General features: G+C 48.2%; 1 protein-coding gene across 4 annotated transcripts in view; it reads left to right on the top strand.

Moving 5' to 3' along the window:
• Positions 1-70: 70 nt before the first annotated feature.
• radil (Ras association and DIL domains) overlaps positions 71-13,027 on the top strand; it is a 95,758-nt gene continuing 82,801 nt past the window's right edge. For 3 of the 4 annotated variants that reach the window (XM_071390206.1, XM_071390205.1, XM_071390203.1), the window contains exons 1-2: positions 71-8,592; positions 12,176-13,027. The exon at positions 12,176-13,027 is cut by the window's right edge and continues 599 nt beyond it. The gene's annotated coding sequence lies outside the window, so the exon portion shown is untranslated. The remainder of the gene's footprint in view (positions 8,593-12,175) is intronic. The other variant, XM_071390204.1, reaches the window with a different exon arrangement.

Below are 13,027 nucleotides of genomic sequence, written 5' to 3'. Positions count from 1 at the left end.
CTTCCCAACCACTGATCTGTCAGCAGCAGAAAGCCCTTCCCAACCGCTGATCTGACAGCAGCAGAAAGCCCTTCCCAACCACTGATCTGTCAGCAGCAGAAAGCCCTTCTCAACCACTGATCTGACAGCAGCAGAAAGCCCTTCCCAACCGCTGCCCTGTCAGCAGCAGAAAGCTCTTACCAACCGCTGCCCTGTCAGCAGCAGAAAGCCCTTCCCAACCGCTGATCTGTCAGCAGCAGAAAGCCCTTCCCAACCGCTGATCTGTCAGCAGCAGAAAGCCCTTCTCAACCACTGATCTGACAGCAGCAGAAAGCCCTTCCCAACCGCTGCCCTGTCAGCAGCAGAAAGCTCTTACCAACCGCTGCCCTGTCAGCAGCAGAAAGCCCTTCCCAACCGCTGATCTGTCAGCAGCAGAAAGCCCTTCCCAACCGCTGATCTGTCAGCAGCAGAAATCCCTTCCCAACCGCTGATCTGTCAGCAGCAGAAAGCCCTTCCCAACCGCTGCCCTGTCAGCAGCAGAAAGCCCTTCCCAACCACTGATCTGACAGCAGCAGAAAGCCCTTCCCAACCGCTGCCCTGTCAGCAGCAGAAAGCTCTTACCAACCGCTGCCCTGTCAGCAGCAGAAAGCCCTTCCCAACCACTGATCTGACAGCAGCAGAAAGCCCTTCCCAACCGCTGATCTGTCAGCAGCAGAAAGCCCTTCCCAACCGCTGATCTGTTAGCAGCAGAAAGCCCTTCCCAACCACTGATCTGTCAGCAGCAGAAAGCCCTTCCCAACCGCTGCCCTGTCAGCAGCAGAAAGCCCTTCCCAACCACTGATCTGACAGCAGCAGAAAGCCCTTCCCAACCACTGATCTGTCAGCAGCAGAAAGCCCTTCCCAACCGCTGCCCTGTCAGCAGCAGAAAGCCCTTCCCAACCACTGATCTGACAGCAGCAGAAAGCCCTTCCCAACCGCTGATCTGACAGCAGCAGAAAGCCCTTCCCAACCGCTGATCTGACAGCAGCAGAAAGCCCTTCCCAACCGCTGATCTGACAGCAGCAGAAAGCCCTTCCCAACCACTGATCTGTCAGCAGCAGAAAGCCCTTCCCAACCACTGATCTGTCAGCAGCAGAAAGCCCTTCCCAACCACTGATCTGTCAGCAGCAGAAAGCCCTTCCCAACCACTGATCTGTCAGCAGCAGAAAGCCCTTCCCAACCACTGATCTGTCAGCAGCAGAAAGCCCTTCCCAACCACTGATCTGTCAACAGCAGAAAGCCCTTCTCAACCACTGATCTGTCAGCAGCAGAAAGCCCTTCCCAACCACTGATCTGTCAGCAGCAGAAAGCCCTTCCCAACCGCTGATCTGACAGCAGCAGAAAGCCCTTCCCAACCACTGATCTGACAGCAGCAGAAAGCCCTTCCCAACCACTGATCTGACAGCAGCAGAAAGCCCTTCCCAACCGCTGCCCTGTCAGCAGCAGAAAGCCCTTCCCAACCACTGATCTGACAGCAGCAGAAAGCCCTTCCCAACCGCTGATCTGACAGCAGCAGAAAGCCCTTCCCAACCGCTGATCTGTCAGCAGCAGAAAGCCCTTCCCAACCGCTGCCCTGTCAGCAGCAGAAAGCCCTTCCCAACCACTGAGCTGACAGCAGCAGAAAGCCCTTCCCAACCACTGATCTGTTAGCAGCAGAAAGCCCTTCCCAACCACTGATCTGACAGCAGCAGAAAGCCCTTCCCAACCACTGATCTGACAGCAGCAGAAAGCCCTTCCCAACCGCTGATCTGACAGCAGCAGAAAGCCCTTCCCAACCACTGAGCTGACAGCAGCAGAAAGCCCTTCCCAACCGCTGCCCTGTCAGCAGCAGAAAGCCCTTCCCAACCACTGAGCTGACAGCAGCAGAAAGCCCTTCCCAACCACTGATCTGACAGCAGCAGAAAGCCCTTCCCAACCACTGATCTGACAGCAGCAGAAAGCCCTTCCCAACCACTGATCTGTTAGCAACAGAAAGCCCTTCCCAACCACTGATCTGACAGCAGCAGAAAGCCCTTCCCAACCGCTGCCCTGTCAGCAGCAGAAAGCCCTTCCCAACCACTGAGCTGACAGCAGCAGAAAGCCCTTCCCAACCACTGATCTGACAGCAGCAGAAAGCCCTTCCCAACCACTGATCTGTTAGCAGCAGAAAGCCCTTCTCAACCACTGATCTGACAGCAGCAGAAAGCCCTTCTCAACCACTGATCTGACAGCAGCAGAAAGCCCTTCCCAACCGCTGATCTGTCAGCAGCAGAAAGCCCTTCCCAACCACTGATCTGACAGCAGCAGAAAGCCCTTCCCAACCACTGATCTGTCAGCAGCAGAAAGCCCTTCCCAACCACTGATCTGTTAGCAGCAGAAAGCCCTTCTCAACCACTGATCTGACAGCAGCAGAAAGCCCTTCCCAACCGCTGCCCTGTCAATAGCAGAAAGCCCTTCCCAACCGCTGCCCAACAGACAGACTGCACACATTGCTAAACAGAGCGGTGCTGTATAAAACTCCACAGCAGCTTTCATTTGGGCTGTGTTCCTGTTGTGACCTCACACTGCTGTGTTCCTGTTGTGACCTCACACTGTAGTGTTCCTGTTGTGACCTCACACTGCTGTGTTCCTGTTGTGACCTCACACTGCTGTGTTCCTGTTGTGACCTCACACTGCTGTGTTCCTGTTGTGACCTCACACTGCTGTGTTCCTGTTGTGACCTCACACTGCTGTGTTCCTGTTGTGACCTCACACTGCTGTGTTCCTGTTGTGACCTCACACTGCTGTGTTCCTGTTGTGACCTCACACTGCTGTGTTCCTGTTGTGACCTCACACTGTAGTGTTCCTGTTGTGACCTCACACTGCTGTGTTCCTGTTGTGACCTCACACTGCTGTGTTCCTGTTGTGACCTCACACTGCTGTGTTCCTGTTGTGACCTCACACTGCTGTGTTCCTGTTGTGACCTCACACTGCTGTGTTCCTGTTGTGACCTCACACTGCTGTGTTCCTGTTGTGACCTCACACTGCTGTGTTCCTGCTGTGACCTCACACTGCTGTGTTCCTGTTGTGACCTCACACTGCTGTGTTCCTGTTGTGACCTCACACTGCTGTGTTCCTGCTGTGACCTCACACTGCTGTGTTCCTGTTGTGACCTCACACTGCTGTGTTCCTGTTGTGACCTCACACTGCTGTGTTCCTGCTGTGACCTCACACTGCTGTGTTCCTGCTGTGACCTCACACTGCTGTGTTCCTGTTGTGACCTCACACTGCTGTGTTCCTGTTGTGACCTCACACTGCTGTGTTCCTGCTGTGACCTCACACTGCTGTGTTTTATAGCACACTACCACAGTGACCTCCTGACCCTGACACAGTGACCCCCGACCTCGGGACTGCTGTGTTTACACAGACAGTATTGTAACACGGATGTAGCATTATAGCACATAGGCCTATGTAACATGTGTGTAACATGTATGTGCTCTGCTGTAGGAGCACACTATCCTGTAGTGTTCTTAGCACCCCCCCCCCCCCCTCAAGATTCAGAAATAGCACCCTATTCCCAATATAGTGCACTACTTTCTTTTGATATGCAGGAGACCTGAGTTAGAATCACCACCTGCTGCAGAACCCTCGCTCTGCTGCCATGGCGATGCCTTTTGATATGCGGGACACCTGAGTTAGAATCACCGCCTGTCGCAGAACCCTCGCTCTGTTGCCATGGCGATGCCTTTTGATATGCGGGACACCTGAGTTAGAACCACCGCCTGTCGCAGAACCCTCGCTCTGTTGCCATGGCGATGCCTTTTGATATGCGGGACACCTGAGTTAGAATCACCGCCTGTCGCAGAACCCTCGCTCTGTTGCCATGGCGATGCCTTTTGATATGCGGGACACCTGAGTTAGAATCACCGCCTGTCGCAGAACCCTCGCTCTGTTGCTATGGCGATGCCCTAAATAAGCTGGGGTACCAAACCCGTCCCTCCTTCCCTCCACTGCTCACTAGAAAAGATAACTTGTCTTGTGTATTACGTCTTGTTGTTTCTTCTCCTTGGTGTCGTTAAACCAGTGTTCCTGATTCATGTGGTCAATATACTGATGTTGTTGTTGTGATTCTGAGTTGTTATTATTATTCTATTTCAGTATTGCTCTTTTAATGATGAGTCAGTTTGTGAATGAACTGGCCGACAACAGATGTACAAACGGAACCAATCACTTTAGACTAGGAGTCGTACGCAGACCAATCACACGTCAGAATAGGAGACGTACGGTTGGTCACCAGTTTGGGATGGTATAGACTGCTCTTAATGCCGCAGTCTGTGATTTAGCTCCTCCCCCGTGGTCACAGGACGGAATGCACAAACAATCAACACTCAGGGAGTAGAACTAACAGAGTGTCAGTAGGGAGTAGGACTAACAGAGTGTCAGTAGGGAGTAGGACTAACAGAGTGTCAGTAGGCAGTAGGACTAACAGAGTGTCAGTAGGGAGTAGGACTAACAGAGTGTTAGTAGGCAGTAGGACTAACAGAGTGTCAGTAGGGAGTAGGACTAACAGAGTGTCAGTAGGGAGTAGGACTAACAGAGTGTCAGTAGGCAGTAGGACTAACAGAGTGTCAGTAGGGAGTAGGACTAACAGAGTGTCAGTAGGGAGTAGGACTAACAGAGTGTCAGTAGGGAGTAGGACTAACAGTGTCAGTAGGGAGTAGGCCTAACAGAGTGTCAGTAGGGAGTAGGACTAACAGAGTGTCAGTAGGCAGTAGGACTAACAGAGTGTCAGTAGGGAGTAGGACTAACAGAGTGTCAGTCGGGAGTAGGACTAACAGAGTGTCAGTAGGGAGTAGGACTAACAGAGTGTCAGTAGGAAGTAGGACTAACAGAGTGTCAGTAGGGAGTAGGACTAACAGAGTGTCCGTAGGGAGTAGGACTAACAGAGTGTCAGTAGGGAGTAGGACTAACGGAGTGTCAGCAGGGAGTAGGACTAACAGAGTGTCAGTAGGGAGTAGGACTAACAGAGTGACAGTAGGGAGTAGGACTAACAGAGTGTCAGTAGGGAGTAGGACTAACAGAGTGTCAGTAGGCAGTAGGACTAACAGAGTGTCAGTAGGGAGTAGGACTAACAGAGTGTCAGTAGGGAGTAGGACTGACAGTGTCAGTAGGGAGTAGGACTAACAGAGTGTCAGTAGGGAGTAGGTCTAACAGAGTGTCAGTAGGCAGTAGGACTAACAGTGTCAGTAGGCAGTAGGACTAACAGTGTCAGTAGGCAGTAGGACTAACAGAGTGTCAGTAGGCAGTAGGACTAACAGAGTGGCAGTAGGACTAACAGAGTGGCAGTAGGAAGTAGGACTAACAGAGTGTCAGTAGGGAGTAGGACTAACAGAGTGTCCGTAGGGAGTAGGACTAACAGAGTGTCAGTAGGGAGTAGGACTAACGGAGTGTCAGCAGGGAGTAGGACTAACAGAGTGTCAGTAGGGAGTAGGACTAACAGAGTGACAGTAGGGAGTAGGACTAACAGAGTGTCAGTAGGGAGTAGGACTAACAGAGTGTCAGTAGGCAGTAGGCCTAACAGAGTGTCAGTAGGGAGTAGGACTAACAGAGTGTCAGTAGGGAGTAGGACTAACAGAGTGTCAGTAGGGAGTAGGACTGACAGTGTCAGTAGGGAGTAGGACTAACAGAGTGTCAGTAGGGAGTAGGTCTAACAGAGTGTCAGTAGGCAGTAGGACTAACAGTGTCAGTAGGCAGTAGGACTAACAGTGTCAGTAGGGAGTAGGACTAACAGAGTGTCAGTAGGGAGTAGGACTAACAGAGTGTTAGTAGGCAGTAGGACTAACAGAGTGTCAGTAGGGAGTAGGACTAACAGAGTGTCAGTAGGCAGTAGGACTAACAGAGTGTCAGTAGGAAGTAGGACTAACAGAGTGTCAGTAGGGAGTAGGACTAACAGAGTGTTAGTAGGCAGTAGGACTAACAGAGTGTCAGTAGGGAGTAGGACTAACAGAGTGTCAGTAGGCAGTAGGACTAACAGAGTGTCAGTAGGCAGTAGGACTAACAGAGTGTCAGTAGGGAGTAGGACTAACAGAGTGTCAGTAGGGAGTAGGACTAACAGAGTGTCTATATGTTATACCATGATATAAGTATGTTATGAACATGTTATAAACATATTATAGGTGTTTAATAAGGGTTGTCAGTCTCTCTACTGCCACAACACCAGACCTGTTATACCATGATATAAGTATGTTATAAACATGTTATAGATGTTTATTAATAAGGGTAGTCAGTCTCTCTGCCACAACACCAGACCTGTTATACCATGATATAAGTCTGTTATAAACATGTTATAGATGTTTAATAAGGGTAGTCAGTCTCTCTGCCACAACACCAGACCTGTTATACCATGATATAAGTCTGTTATAAACATGTTATAGATGTTTAATAAGGGTAGTCAGTCTCTCTACTGCCACAACACTGCCTCAGACGTTGCCATGGATGTGTTTTCTAATGTAAATAAGTCACTCCCACTTTCTACACTGCCCATGGGCATTTATAAACCCTCTTCACCCTCTTCATAGGAGCTCTATAACAGCCTGCATTACTACTCCATACATAGTGGTTATAAGTGTTTATAATGTTATAAGTGTTTCTGTGGAGCTGGCCACTGGGCTGGACTACCATCTACAGAGAGCAGGGTTTTGTTTCCACCAAGCAGTAACACACCTGTTGATTCTATTTAATATTACTGTGATGATGAAGATGATGATGTGTTTTCTATGTGTCTGTCATTTTAATTACAAGCTTTTATATCAGTGAGATTCAGTCTACTGTGGTTATTATGATGTCTGTCTGTCTACTCTCTGTCTGCCTGTCTGCTCTGTTTTCTACCTATCTGTCTGCTCTCTGTCTGCCTGTCTGCTCTGTTTTCTACCTATCTGTCTGTCTGCCTGTCTGCTCTCTCTGTCTGTTTTCTGTCTGTCTGTCTGTCTGTCTGCTCTCTCTGTCTGTCTGTCTGCTCTTTGTCTGTCTGCCTGTCTGTCTGTTTCTACCTGTCTGCTCTGCCTGTCTGTCTGTTTTCTACCTGTCTGCCTGTCTGTCTGTCTGCTCTGCCTGTCTGTCTGTTTTCTACCTGTCTGCTCTGCCTGTCTGTCTGTCTGTTTCTACCTGTCTGCTCTGCCTGTCTGTCTGTTTTCTACCTGTCTGCTCTGCTCTGCTCTGCCTGTCTGTCTGTTTCTACCTGTCTGCTCTCTGTCTGCCTGCCTGTCTGATCTGTTTCCTAACTGTTTGTCTGCTCTCTGCCTGTCTATCTGTTTCCTAACTGTTTGTCTGCTCTCTGCCTGTCTATCTGTTTCCTACCTGTTTGTCAGCTCTCTCTGTCTACCTGTCTGCCTCTGCCTGTCACTGTGGCAATAGTTTGGGGAAGGCCCTTTCCTGTTTTAGCATGACAATGCCCCTGTGCACAAAGCGAGTTTCATACAGAAATGGTTTGTTGAGATCAGTGTGGAAGAACTTGGCTAGCCTACACAGAGCCCTGACCTCAACCCCATGGAACACCTTTGGGATGAATTGGAACGTCGACTGCGAGCCATGCCTAATCGCCCAACATCAGTGCTTGACCTCACTAATGCTCTAGTGGCTGAATGGAAGCAAGTCCCCTGCAGCAATGTTCCAACATCTAGTGGAAAGCCTTCCCAGAAGAGTGGAGGCTGTTATAACAGCAAATGCGGGACCAACTCCATATTAATACCCGGGATTTAAGAATGAGATGTTCTACGAGCAGGTGTCCACATACTTCTGGTCATTTAGTGTATCTGGGCCCTCTAATTGTACTAGTCTTTATGATCCGCCAGAGGGCGCCGTTTCACTGCAGGAGTTCCGTCTGCTGCTCCGCTGCCTTCAGATTCAGAATGACAGTCAACCTCTTGGTTTGAGCAAACATTCGATACTGTACCGTCATTCATTTATGACGTTAGTCTGCTATGAAGCAAACCGATGTGGGGGTCAAGAGCTTTCGAATCGTTCTGAAGACGCATCAAACTAGTTGAGATTATTTAGCGTCTTATTCTCCTTGTGACGTTTATGACGCCTATGATGACACCGCCAAGATATAGGATTTGATTTGATTTGAACTGTTCAAGTGTTCAGTATTCCAACCACACGCAACTCACCTTTATGGCCTACGTCGTGCCCGCGCCGCGCGTGTCCGCCAGACGGAGACCTGTGGTGTCCACACTTTGCGCATCAGCAGGTGCATCCACCCCACCCAAAACCCGGGGCGAATCGAAGGGTTCTCGGTGAGTGAGCTCGTGTGTTTCCGTCACCACTCGTAACCCCGGTGTGGTGTGGAATGCAGACGCCAGAGGAACAGAGAGGGCTCGAGCAATCCTCGGACGCGCGCGAGTGGAACGGGGAGGAAAACGGTTAACTTAACAATTAACGAGGAGGAAGTTACCGAGTGACTGCCAAAGGGACTCCGTTACCGGTCCATATTCCAAGGAGATATAAACGTTAACTGGTTCCGTCGATTCCCCCCGAGTGTATAGGTTGCACCCTGGATGAGGAGAGGTCCCGGGTTTCTCCGGTATGCACCGTATGAACGCAGACACTGCAGACAACGTGAGTGGGTTACTATACACTGTCTACACACGTTACTGTAATCTAACCCACCAGGTAGATGTAACACCGTCTCCGTAGAATGATATCAGAATGATATTCAGTTCCTGAATCAGACTATTAGATTATAATGTAGCCTTTACGAGACCATTTTAAAGAGCCACGTTTTATTATCTTGGACGTGTTGCAGAATGTTACAACGTTTTGGTCACACACAGTTAAATCATAGGAGCGGCAACACACACATTTTACAGGTTGTAACATAGGTTTCCTATTATTACCGACTGTGTGTGTGTGTGTTATAAAATCAGCGGACGTGAGTGAAGACGGGTCCAGGGTATTTACACCGTGGTGCAAGTCGCATGGATTAAATCCGAGGTTTTAACTACGTGCCTTTTTTTTTGTTGCCTTGGCGGTTGCTATTGACAACCAAACTGCGCAAACTCTGACACTAGTTCATAATGTATAAAGCTGCCGTGGGTTAGTTTAGTTGGGTTAGTTTAGTGGGTTAGTTTAGTGGATTAGTTTAGATGGGTTAGTTTAGTGGGTTAGTTTAGTTGGGTTAGTTTAGTGGGTTAGTTTAGTGCGTTAGTTTAGTGGATTAGTTTAGATGGGTTAGTTTAGTGGGTTAGTTTAGTTGGGTTAGTTTAGTGGGTTAGTTTAGTGGGTTAGTTTAGTGCGTTAGTTTAGTGGATTAGTTTAGATGGGTTAGTTTAGTGGGTTAGTTTAGTTGGGTTAGTTTAGTGGGTTAGTTTAGTGTGTTAGTTTAGTGGATTAGTTTAGATGGGTTAGTTTAGTTGGGTTAGTTTAGTGGGTTAGTTTAGTTGGGTTATTTTAGTTGGGTTAGTTTAGTGCGTTAGTTTAGTGGGTTAGTTTAGTTGGGTTAGTTTAGTGGGTTAGTTTAGTGCGTTAGTTTAGTGGATTAGTTTAGATGGGTTAGTTTAGTTGGGTTAGTTTAGTGGGTTAGTTTAGTTGGGTTATTTTAGTTGGGTTAGTTTAGTGCGTTAGTTTAGTGGATTAGTTTAGATGGGTTAGTTTAGTGGGTTAGTTTAGTTGGGTTAGTTTAGTGGGTTAGTTTAGTGCATTAGTTTAGTGGATTAGTTTAGATGGGTTAGTTTAGTGGGTTAGTTTAGTTGGGTTAGTTTAGTGGGTTAGTTTAGTGTGTTAGTTTAGTGGATTAGTTTAGATGGGTTAGTTTAGTTGGGTTAGTTTAGTGGGTTAGTTTAGTGGGTTAGTTTAATTGGGTTAGTTTAGTGCGTTAGTTTAGTGGGTTAGTTTAGTTGGGTTAGTTTAGTGGGTTAGTTTAGTGCGTTAGTTTAGTGGATTAGTTTAGATGGGTTAGTTTAGTTGGGTTAGTTTAGTGGGTTAGTTTAGTGGGTTAGTTTAGTTGGGTTAGTTTAGTGGGTTAGTTTAGTGGGTTAGTTTAGTTGGGTTAGTGGGTTAGTTTAGTGCGTTAGTTTAGTTGGGTTAGTTTAGTGCATTAGTTTAGTTGGGTTAGTTTAGTTGGGTAAGTTTAGTGGGTGAGTTTAGTGCGTTAGTTTAGTGGGTTAGTTTAGTGGGTTAGTTTAGTGGGTTAGTTTAGTTTGGCTACGACACCAAGAGGTGTTACTTTTTCTCAGGTTATATTGTCACCATGGTAACAGACGAGACAAGGAGAAGAACAGAACCGAGATTGCCAGACAAACTTCTCTCTCGGGAAAACAGAAGACACGGCAGAACAAGTTGCTCCAGCTTCTATCTATGAGACTTGGAGACATTGCCACACAGTGTAGACTACAGCCAGTTGGGTGTACCGTGTAGACTACAGCCAGTTGGGTGTACAGTATACAGTGTAGACTACATCCAGTTGGGTGTACAGTGTAGACGACAGCCAGTTGAGTGTACAGTATACAGTGTAGACTACATCCAGTTGGGTGTACAGTGTAGACGACAGCCAGTTGGGTATACAGTGTAGACGACAGCCAGTTGATTGTACAGTGTACAGTGTAGATTATAGCCAGTTGAGTGTACAGTGTAGACTACAGCCAGTTGAGTGTGCAGTGTAGACTACAGCCAGTTGGGTGTACAGTGTAGACTACAGCCAGTTAAGTGTACAGTGTAGACTGCAGCCAGTTAAGTGTACAGTGTAGACTACAGCCAGTACAGTGTAGACTACAGCCAGTTAAGTGTACAGTGTAGACTACAGCCAGTTGGGTGTACAGTGTAGACTACAGCCAGTTAAGTGTACAGTGTAGACTGCAGCCAGTTAAGTGTACAGTGTAGACTACAGCCAGTACAGTGTAGACTGCAGCCAGTTAAGTGTACAGTGTAGACTACAGCCAGTTGAGTGTGCAGTGTAGACTACAGCCAGTTGGGTGTACAGTGTAGACTACAGCCAGTTGGGTGTACAGTGTAGACTACAGCCAGTTGAGTGTACAGTGTAGACTACAGCCAGTTAAGTGTACAGTGTAGACTACAGCCAGTTGAGTGTGCAGTGTAGACTACAGCCAGTTGGGTGTACAGTGTAGACTACAGCCAGTTGGGTGTACAGTGTAGACTACAGCCAGTTGGGTGTACAGTGTAGACTACAGCCAGTTGAGTGTACAGTGTAGACTACAGCCAGTTAAGTGTACAGTGTAGACTACAGCCAGTTGAGTGTGCAGTGTAGACTACAGCCAGTTGGGTGTACAGTGTAGACTACAGCCAGTTAAGTGTACAGTGTAGACTACAGCCAGTTGGGTGTACAGTGTAGACTACAGCCAGTTAAGTGTACAGTGTAGACGACATCCAGTTGTGTGTACAGTGTAGACTACAGCCAGTTAAGTGTACAGTGTAGACTACAGCCAGTTGGGTGTACAGTGTAGACTACAGCCAGTTAAGTGTACAGTGTAGACTACAGCCAGTTGAGTGTGCAGTGTAGACTACAGCCAGTTGGGTGTACAGTGTAGACTACAGCCAGTTGGGTGTACAGTGTAGACTACAGCCAGTTAAGTGTACAGTGTAGACTACAGCCAGTTGGGTGTACAGTGTAGACTACAGCCAGTTAAGTGTACAGTGTAGACGACATCCAGTTGTGTGTACAGTGTAGACTACAGCCAGTTAAGTGTACAGTGTAGACTACAGCCAGTTGGGTGTACAGTGTAGACTACAGCCAGTTAAGTGTACAGTGTAGACTACAGCCAGTTGAGTGTGCAGTGTAGACTACAGCCAGTTGGGTGTACAGTGTAGACTACAGCCAGTTGGGTGTACAGTGTAGACTACAGCCAGTTAAGTGTACAGTGTAGACTACAGCCAGTTGAGTGTGCAGTGTAGACTACAGCCAGTTGGGTGTACAGTGTAGACTACAGCCAGTTGGGTGTACAGTGTAGACTACAGCCAGTTAAGTGTACAGTGTAGACTACAGCCAGTTGAGTGTGCAGTGTAGACTACAGCCAGTTGGGTGTACAGTGTAGACTACAGCCAGTTGGGTGTACAGTGTAGACTACAGCCAGTTGGGTGTACAGTGTAGACTACAGCCAGTTAAGTGTACAGTGTAGACTACTGCCAGTTGAGTGTACAGTGTCTGTGTGTTGATTTTACGACTCCTTCCCCGTTCTTGCCTCCACAGCTTAAGAAGAGAAAGACTGCTGTGATAAGGATCCCTCCTCAACCCATATGACCCCTAAACCCAAACCCCTATACCCTAACCCCTACATCCTGAACCCCTATACCATACACCCCTATACCCGAAACCCCTATACCCTAAACCACTACACTCTAAACCCCTATACCCTAAACCCCTACATCCTGAACCCCTATACCCTAACCCCTACATCCTGAACCCCTATACCATACACCCCTATACCCGAAACCCCTATACCCTAAACCACTACACTCTAAACCCCTATACCCTAAACCCCTACATCCTGAACCCCTATACCCTAACCCCTACATCCTGAACCCCTATACCCTAACCCCTACATCCTGAACCCCTATACCCTAACCCCTACATCCTGAACCCCTATACCATACACCCCTATACCCGAAACCCCTATACCCTAAACCCCTACATCCTGAACTCCTAAACCCCTATACCCTGAACCCCTATACCCTGTACCCCTACACTCTAAACCCATATACTCTAAACCCCTGTACCCTAAACCCCTATACCCTAAACCCCTACATCCTGAACTCCTAAACCCCTATACCCTAAACCCCTGAACCCCTATACCCTGTACCCCTACACTCTAAACCCCTATACTCTAAACCCATGTACCCTAAACCCTTATACCCGTATACCCTAAACCCCTACATCCTGAACTCCTAAACCCCTATACCCTAAACCCCTGAACCCCTATACCCTGTACCCCTACACTCTAAACCCCTATACTCTAAACCCCTGTACCCTAAACCCCTTACACCCTAAACTCCTATACTCTAAACCCCTACCCTGTACCCTAAACCTCTACACCCTATACCC

The sequence above is a fragment of the Salvelinus alpinus genome, chromosome 2 (assembly GCF_045679555.1).
Source record: "Salvelinus alpinus chromosome 2, SLU_Salpinus.1, whole genome shotgun sequence".
Lineage (NCBI taxonomy): Eukaryota > Metazoa > Chordata > Actinopteri > Salmoniformes > Salmonidae > Salvelinus > Salvelinus alpinus.
The sequence above is the reverse complement of the archived record's forward strand: the minus strand, read 5'-3'. Positions and strand labels throughout refer to the sequence as shown.